The sequence below is a fragment of the Crocodylus porosus genome, unplaced genomic scaffold (assembly GCF_001723895.1).
Source record: "Crocodylus porosus isolate Cpor-Errol unplaced genomic scaffold, CroPor_comp1, whole genome shotgun sequence".
Lineage (NCBI taxonomy): Eukaryota > Metazoa > Chordata > Crocodylia > Crocodylidae > Crocodylus > Crocodylus porosus.
In genome coordinates, this window is record NW_017728928.1 from 19,947,108 (window position 1) to 19,955,346 (window position 8,239).

Here is an 8,239-nt window from a genome sequence, read left to right on the forward strand (position 1 = left end):
GCGGCCGCCTGCCCTCTCCCGCCTGCTCAGCCCCGTAGCCCTTGTCCGCCAGGCCCGGGCTCGGCGGGGCTGCACGCCAGAGCGGCGGCGCTGCGGCTGGGCGAGCAGAGGGGCCGGGGGACCTGGGAGAGAGGACGAGGGCGCGACGTGCTTCCCCAGAGCAATCTTCCCCGCCAGGTTCCGGCCGCGTGGTCCCGCGTGCTGCAAATCCACCAGCGGGGCGCCGGCCCGAGCCAGGGCTGCCTCCCCGGGCCCGGGGCTGGGCGGAGGAGGCGATCTCGCAGCTCTGTCTGCCTGAGGCACTCCACGCACCTTAGGGCTCGCAGAGGCCAGACCCGCCCGCTCTCCTCTCCCGCGGGCCCCACCTGCAGCTTCTCTCGCAGCGCCTCTGCGGCCGGAGGTCTCCGCCCGCCAGCTCCTCTACATCACGTAGCTGTCGTTTCAAGAGCTGGGGGGTTTTTATGAGTCTGATCAATGAAAACAAGTAACTTGACACGAACAATTACTAGGCACCTTTCGCCTCCTAACTCAAACCATCGGGAATTCAAGACCAAACACACGTCGCAACACATAGCCGCGAAGAAGGCCGATCAAAGGTATAGCGTGTCAGGCTCATTGGGGAAGGCCTGGTCCTCTTTTTGGTGTTTGAAAAATCTCTCCTGAATCAGACTGCGAAACCCAGTGTCTTGACCTCCCCTGTCTCTGCACCGATTTCCAGAAAGAAAGGCCATTTAATTATTTAAATATAGCTTAACAAAGGCGACGAGGCAACTTTGTCCGGGTAAAACAACGGGAGGTGAATGGAGAGGAGCAGAATGTGGGAACGTCAGGACTTGTTGATGTGTGCTTGCATGCTTGTGTTTTTTTTCCTCTCCCCCGTGAAAAGGGGCTGATTTTCACATCATCTGGATACTTTTAGCTCTCTACAGCAATGGGATGAACCGGGCTGACCTTCCTGGAGGTTTGTTTAGGGCCAGAACAATGTTTGTCTTGTCCAAACACTATGAATTACTCAGTGCTCTCCGACCAGCCTCACAATCAACTGACAGAAATAACGTACACAATTAGGGGAGTCCTTTTTTTTAAAAAAAAAAAAAAGAGGGAAGGGGGAGACTCGGTCTGTGATAATAAGGTGCAGGGAAAGGGAAAGGCGAGCTCACTCCACAACTCTGCCTGTGCCGCGAGGGTGGTGTATATATTTATATCTGTGTCCACAGGTAAGTGGGTTTATGAGTCCCTGCTAATGCATACTTAAAAAGGGGGGGGGGGAGGGGGGGAAGAAGGTCCAAAGGAATTGAAAGAATGTGAGTGCCTAAATCCATGAAAATCCCAGTCATATGTGTGTGGATCTGTCTCAGAAGAAAATCAAAGATGATATGCTGAGCCCACTGAAGTCAGTGGCAACACCACCTTTTGCCTTCAACAGGGTCAGGACTTCAGCCATGTGGGACTGTGGGAGGGTAGCACTTACTGCCATCAGCTGAACTAACAAACTCACCAGTGGGAGAAGCAGCAGAGGGACCAGAGATTTTGGAAGGGCCACTAACAAGAAGCAGAGATACAAGAGTTATCCAGATGATCCTTTTGCTGGCCTTTTTGTGCCATGCTTTCTGCTCCATTGTGTTAAGCACTTTAAAAGTATGCTACAGTCCTGCAAAAGTCACGTGCTTGATTCCTGGGGGAGAGTCTATAGTGTGTTTCAGGCAGGAGTGCAGACCAGATGGTTAAAATATTTCATTCAGGTCTTATTCTCAATGGATCCATTACTGATAATGGCTTGGGGACAACTCCAATGTTCAGTTGCAGCACCCAGAACTGCCAGAAAAGGGAGTGCAAAAGGACCTGAGCTGTATTAAGTACAGCAGTTGTTCACAGGAGGGCTGGCAAATTGGAGAGCAGACAGCAGGGGTGGATGATTTAGAGAAGGGGCATATCCCTTTGTTAAGTCATGCCTTGATTTTTTTCTTTTCCTTGAATTTTTTTTTATTATTATTAGTTTCCAGGACCTACAGTAAGTTAGTACTGGTATGTGGTGGTGATAAAGTGCATCTGTTTTCCACTTGCAACTACTTCATCTGCATTTCCACCATGGATCCAGGACTTCTTAATCTCTAGCACATCCTAATAGAGACATTGCCACCTAGGAACTTCCCCTTCCATTCACAACTCAGGTGGACAGGAAACAGGTTTCCCATACTGTAAGGATTTTCGAGACTTCAAAATGTTCTCCTGCATCACAACAAAAAGTTAAAATCTCACAAATGGAAAAAAACATCCAATTTTTCACATCAGTCAAAATGTTTTGTTTTGATCATTTTCAAATGTTTCGTTTCAGTCTTTCCTACCCAGAGCACAAGGTCCCTTCCAGCCCTGAACTTCTTTGAATCTGTGAATCACAGTGTGGGCCTTTCCCCTTTTAGTAAACCCCTTTCAATCTAAATTTAAAAACACATCAAAACAAAATCTCTTCTACTGTAATATATCAACTTTTCTATTTAGAAATTATTGACATGTTCCACCTTAACAATTGCAAAACTTTGTTTTCTATTTTGTTTCTAGTCAGTTAATCATTAAATCAACTTTGTTTTGCAAAGTTCTGCTTTGAGGAATTGACATCTTTCAGCCAAAAATGTTAAACTGAAAATTCCCAATTAGCTCTAGCAGCAACTACAGCAGGATTCCATAAATATTTAATTTCTTTTAATGCTATTTAGTATCTGCAGTGGAAAGCAGAGGAACAAATACCCTACAATCCCCTGCCCCCTTTTATCCATGTACTTTAGGGGTTTATATGGTTGTCCATCACTGCAGCATCTGTATGTGCTGTATCTAACTTGCTGCATCACCAGTGCTTTGCTGACCACAGTGTAGGAAATTCTGCATTAATCCGTCTCCATTGACACTACTGACTGCTTTACTCTGCCACGGAGTATCAGTTTCCACTAAATCTTCCATCCCAACACCAGTGGCCTACGTTTCATTCTACAATTAATAAAACTTCCCTACAACAGTCAGACTGTAAGGTTAAAACTTTATGCACTACTCATTTTAGAGACGGTTACTGTATCTTCCTGTGGAGTAAAAGCTTCCCTTTTCTGATGGGATACAACACTTGTTTCTATCTCTGTTAGATCATAAGCTAGACCTCAAGGATGTGAATTTCAAAGCAGCTTAAAGGATTTGGATTCTTAATTCATTTAAATGGGAACTGAGCATTTACAACTTTGAAAATAGCCAAATAGCCTAAAAGTGCAACATAACTAGACATGGGGAAAAGAAGTTTTTTGAAATGTAGAAAATATTTGACATTTCAGCAAAAATAGAGAAGGGGGAACTCCATGAAATATTTCATGGGAAAAAATCCCCTGGGTTGTATAAGAACTAATCATATCTTCTGCCTTCTACTTTATATATATGAGAGTGAGGGAATAACTATAATGATGACGTTCATACGTATCTGAACATTTCAAAACATCAGTGAAAAATTGCTGTCAAGTTTTGGTGGGCTTTCCCCCTATTTTTCCAACAGCTTTACATACCAGCTATTTTAGTGGTTTCTTCTGTTTATTAGTCATTTTATTATTCTCAGAAACCTGTACAGTTGACATTTTAGTACAAGGCTAGCTTGGCTCTAGAGAGAAACTTTATCCTGGTCTTGCAGTTGTTAGTCTTAAACAACCACAAGGTGGTTAAGCGGTGCCTGACTTTAAGCACATTAGTCCTATTGATCCTAAATGGGACTGCTCACATGCTGAAAATTAGGTGAATCCCTAAGTCCTTTGCTGAAATGAAGCCGGAATAGTGAAATCATGTATTTTAATTCTCTCAAAAGCATATTGAAAATAATTTCCCTGTAAAACATGTGCATTAGCAAGTGACACTTTGGCTTAGGGATGTCATTCATGTTCATTTATGGATGAACCTCACAACTCACATGATTCCAGCACACATGAGTAAAACAACCACCCCAAACCCCTGCTGAACACAGCACTTCATTATGATTTTTCTATGAGAAGTAAAGATTCCTGGGCACTGGCTTATTTGTTAAACACAATGTGCCCCATGCTATATAAGCCACAGACAAAGTAAAAGTGTGTGCCAAATAAATGTATCATCTCTACAAGCTAATATCAAATGTACATGGAGACCAAGATCTAGGCCGGAACCTCTTTTATCTTATCTGTTTCAATGCCTTTGGTGGGTAGCTGTATTTGCCTGGAGGTGGATTAGGATTCACGAGTACTGCTGACATGCTGAAGTGAGCATATGGGAAGGTGTGGCAGGGGGAGGTCATTGTCTTTAAAATGAATTTTGTGGTGCCATGCAGAATCAACCCAGACCGGGACTGCCATGTTCTGGGCACTGAGCTAACCCAGAGTGAGACCCAGGCTATAAAGTGCTTACAGTCCAAACACCAGAGTCAGAGGGTGAAGGAGAGGCTAAGAGAGGGGATGTCCTGCCAAAGGCAGGCAGCACAGTAGTGTTGGAACAGGGAACACTCAATGAAAAGGAGGTAGTGCAGCTCCAAGTCCTGTGCTAGTCACTGTCTGCTCCCAGGCAGCCTGGATCTGGCCCCTGTTATACTGAGATAAAGAAGGAAATGATCAGTATGGAGGGAACACAGTGCAGAAGGAAGGAGTATGTTTAGGATGGGATGCTGTAAGGGCGAATTGACATAGGATTCATTAGCAGAAACCAGTGAATAGCGAGGCTTATGCTTACAGACCACTCAGAGAATTTAGCAGGAGTGAGATGTTCAGCAGGTTCACAATTTCCCCTTTTATCCGTCACGCTCCTACCCTAGAATGCAGCTGTCTGTGACATGTACCTCTAACCACACATCAGCCAGTCCAAATGCTGCATCTGTAGGACTGATGCTAAGGTGTGCAGGGCCTAACTGACCTGGAGGGTGATGTGCCCATTGTGCTGGCACTTGAAAGGTACCAGTTGATGGCATTTCTCATGGTGAAAGCCCACTGTGCAGGGAGTTATGGTTTATTTGCTGCTTTGATTTCTTAGTGAAAAGATATAATCCCCATCCTACAGCATCTTTCTGTGCCTCTTGGACTGGCTTATGCAGAGAGTTATGACCTGTTTGCTTATTTGGCACTTGTTTCCAGTGAGAGCATCTTGCTCCCATTGATTTAAACTAGTATTAGATTATTTTCATTAGCTACCTTACAAAAGTGTCTAGGAAACAAGCTGCTCTCTGAGCTTTCCCCCAGTCTAGGGGGCCAGATCCTACAGAACTCATAGTAGAGATGACATCTTGTATTAGACCAGTAAGATTTTTGCAGAAAAAAATTATCTTTAATTGCAAGCTTTCACACAAACACTCTTCACTAAGCATTGGAGAAAAGATTGTAAAAGTGCTCCTGGATAGAAATGAAAGTTCATATTTCATAGGATTTCACAGAGGAATCAGTAGATGGAAAACTCTGGGCAGTCAGTTCATAGCTGGTAACTACAGATCCTATAGAGACATACATATGTTAAGTTTTACATATGATTGCCTTAACTTTAATGTGTAAGTGTCTGCAGGATGAGTGCCCAAGTTGGGGTTCCAGGATTGGTCTCCAAGTCACAGGTGCTGTTTAGTTTTGTACAGTTATATGCAATTTTGTCATGTAGGCAATTGTGCACAGACAGAAATCAGGATTCTCTGACCCCAAATCCCACTGGTTTAGCTTTATGCTTACCGAGTATGAAATATGCTTGTGTATGGATAGGTTTTTTGGTTAACACTCTACTATGAGGCCATTTATAGGCCCTGATTCATCACAGTATTTAAGCACATACATAATTTTCAGCATATAATAGTCCCTGTTAAATCACTAGAATTACCCATAGGTATGTGCTTAAGTACCTCATTGAATGGGGATGTAATTACCACCGAAACTGGAGTGCAACTAATGGCTGTTCCTGTATAGTAGGTTTTACTCCATGGATATTTGCTACACACCCCCACAATCTTTCTAATCTGTGTTTGTCTGATCCACACACTTTATATTCCTCATAGAAAAAAAAAACCCTGTCAGTCTCTAAACGCCTCTCAGAAAGGGGTTAATAGCAAAGTTACCATGATAGTTAGGACTTGCATTGCTGAGATTTTGTTAATTTTACAAAAATAGTTTTTACAAAATATACTGTACTGTACTTAAAGCCAAGCTCTGTAATTGTCAGAATGAATAGAAAAAAGTATATCTGTTGATGCATTCTTCTGTTTTTTTGTTGTATTTGTTAACTTATTTTGTAATTCAAAATATTTCATATTTTGTAATGGGGTCTTGTGTTCATTAGTGTGAATTAGTAAGATTCTTGCATTCTGATTTCTATTACAAGAAGTGGATTTGGGGATGGATTATGTCCCTATACATCTGCACATAACTTTAAGCACATTGATTTCAAAATTTTAATATGCACATATACACATTATGGACCGTCCTGTGTGTTTCTCAGCCATTACATGGTATGATCCCTGGGTCGGGAATTGTTGAATACAGTACAGTGCAGAATTCAGCAATCAGACAAAACAGCTAATAAAACGGAAATAATAGTTTTTTATGCAGACAAAATATCCAGTTCATGGATCATTTTGCCTGAGCAAGACAGCCTTTTTGCCATACATTTCCCAGATACTGTGCTCACAGGGAGAGCATCTCCAGCTGCAGAGCTGTAGTTATATGTGATCCTTGGGGTAAGAATCGATTTTACAATAGTCTTGTATATGAGCTAATTTTCTTATAATGACAGGGTACAAAATAACGAGCTTAAATAGTAAGCACACAACAACAAAAACCCTTGTAGTTTCTGCAGGGACAGCCTAAGCTTACAAAGACCCTTAAAAGTTCTGGGTTTCAATGTTAGTTCCTCATTTTGAATTAAGCATTTTCCAGACGTGGGGAAAAATGACAAGGAAAGGAAGTCTTAGTAAGCCAGTGCTGTTGGCCCTTTCACTCAGGCATTAAAGTTGTTGCTGTTGAAAGTGGATATAGTTGTATTCTAATCTCAGTATGGCCTATTTTTCTTTGCTTGGAAAGAAAAAAAAGGAACGGATTAATCTGAGACAAGAAAAAATTATTATCATTACCATGATCACTGATAACATGTTAGTCCATTCAACAAGTCTATTTAAATGAGCATTAAGTAGTAGTAGTAGTTGCTGTTTTTATTATTACTCAACCTTGAACTCAAATATCTCTTGGTGTTTAGTGATGCTTTCACGTATATCATTAGGCGCACAGGAAAGTGGAAGTATACGTCATTGCTTACAATAACAAATATATTTTCTATCTAATATTTTCTTTCCTTTTCTTTTCAATCAGTGTTTAAATCCGTCAGTACAGTCCTAATGCTAATGCTTTAGATTGTAATAGAGTTTTAAAGATCAGGCAGAAGGCAGAATAGAGATGCACTTTATAGACTAAGTGTCCAGCCTTTTAGATTCGAGGCACCCCTCCTTAACTAAACACACCCCTTGGAAAATGTCAGCTCTTCGTTTTCACTTGTTTGTGGACTACAGAAAAATAACAGAGCAGTTCTTCTGTTGCAGAGAACTCAAAAAGACCACAGCAAGTCAAACTCGTTTTAACACCATGAATTCCTGGATTTGAAATCTCTGAGTTTCTCTTGTGAATCACATTTGCATGTTTAAGAGAGCCAACATTGTGTGGCAGCACCCTAAAATAATCTCCAGGCACGCAGGGGGCTGCTTACTCGACTGGAGAATCCCGGGGCCACCTGAACCAGAGATGGATAAGCTTTTGTGAGCAACAGCTCACTTCACCAGCCCTCCCAGAAAATCATCGGCTGCGAATGGTGACTTTTAAACCCAAAAAAACTGCGTTTGGATTATTATTGAATAATCTCACCGACTGGCAACGCCTTTTTCCAATGGGGTCCTGCTCCCCCCCACCCCCCGTGTAATTTATGAGCTCCAAATGCAGAGAGGGTTTTTATTGAGGCACCTCGGGGGGGTGGGGAGGGGGGGGCTCACTGATGAATGAATTAAATAATGCCAGAATCTGATGGAGACAGGTCGCCGATTCAGCTCGTTTGCAAGGTACATCCCGACCTTGCTTTCTGCCCGGCCGCAGGCTATCGGAGCCAGCTCCCTCTCTCCGCTCCCGGAGACCGGGCCCGGGCGCCCCTGCAGCCCCAGACCAGGGCGCTGCCCCACCTGTCCCTTCCTCCCTCGCCCCTGCCCTCGCAGCGCGGGCCGGGCCGGGGTCCGCTCCCG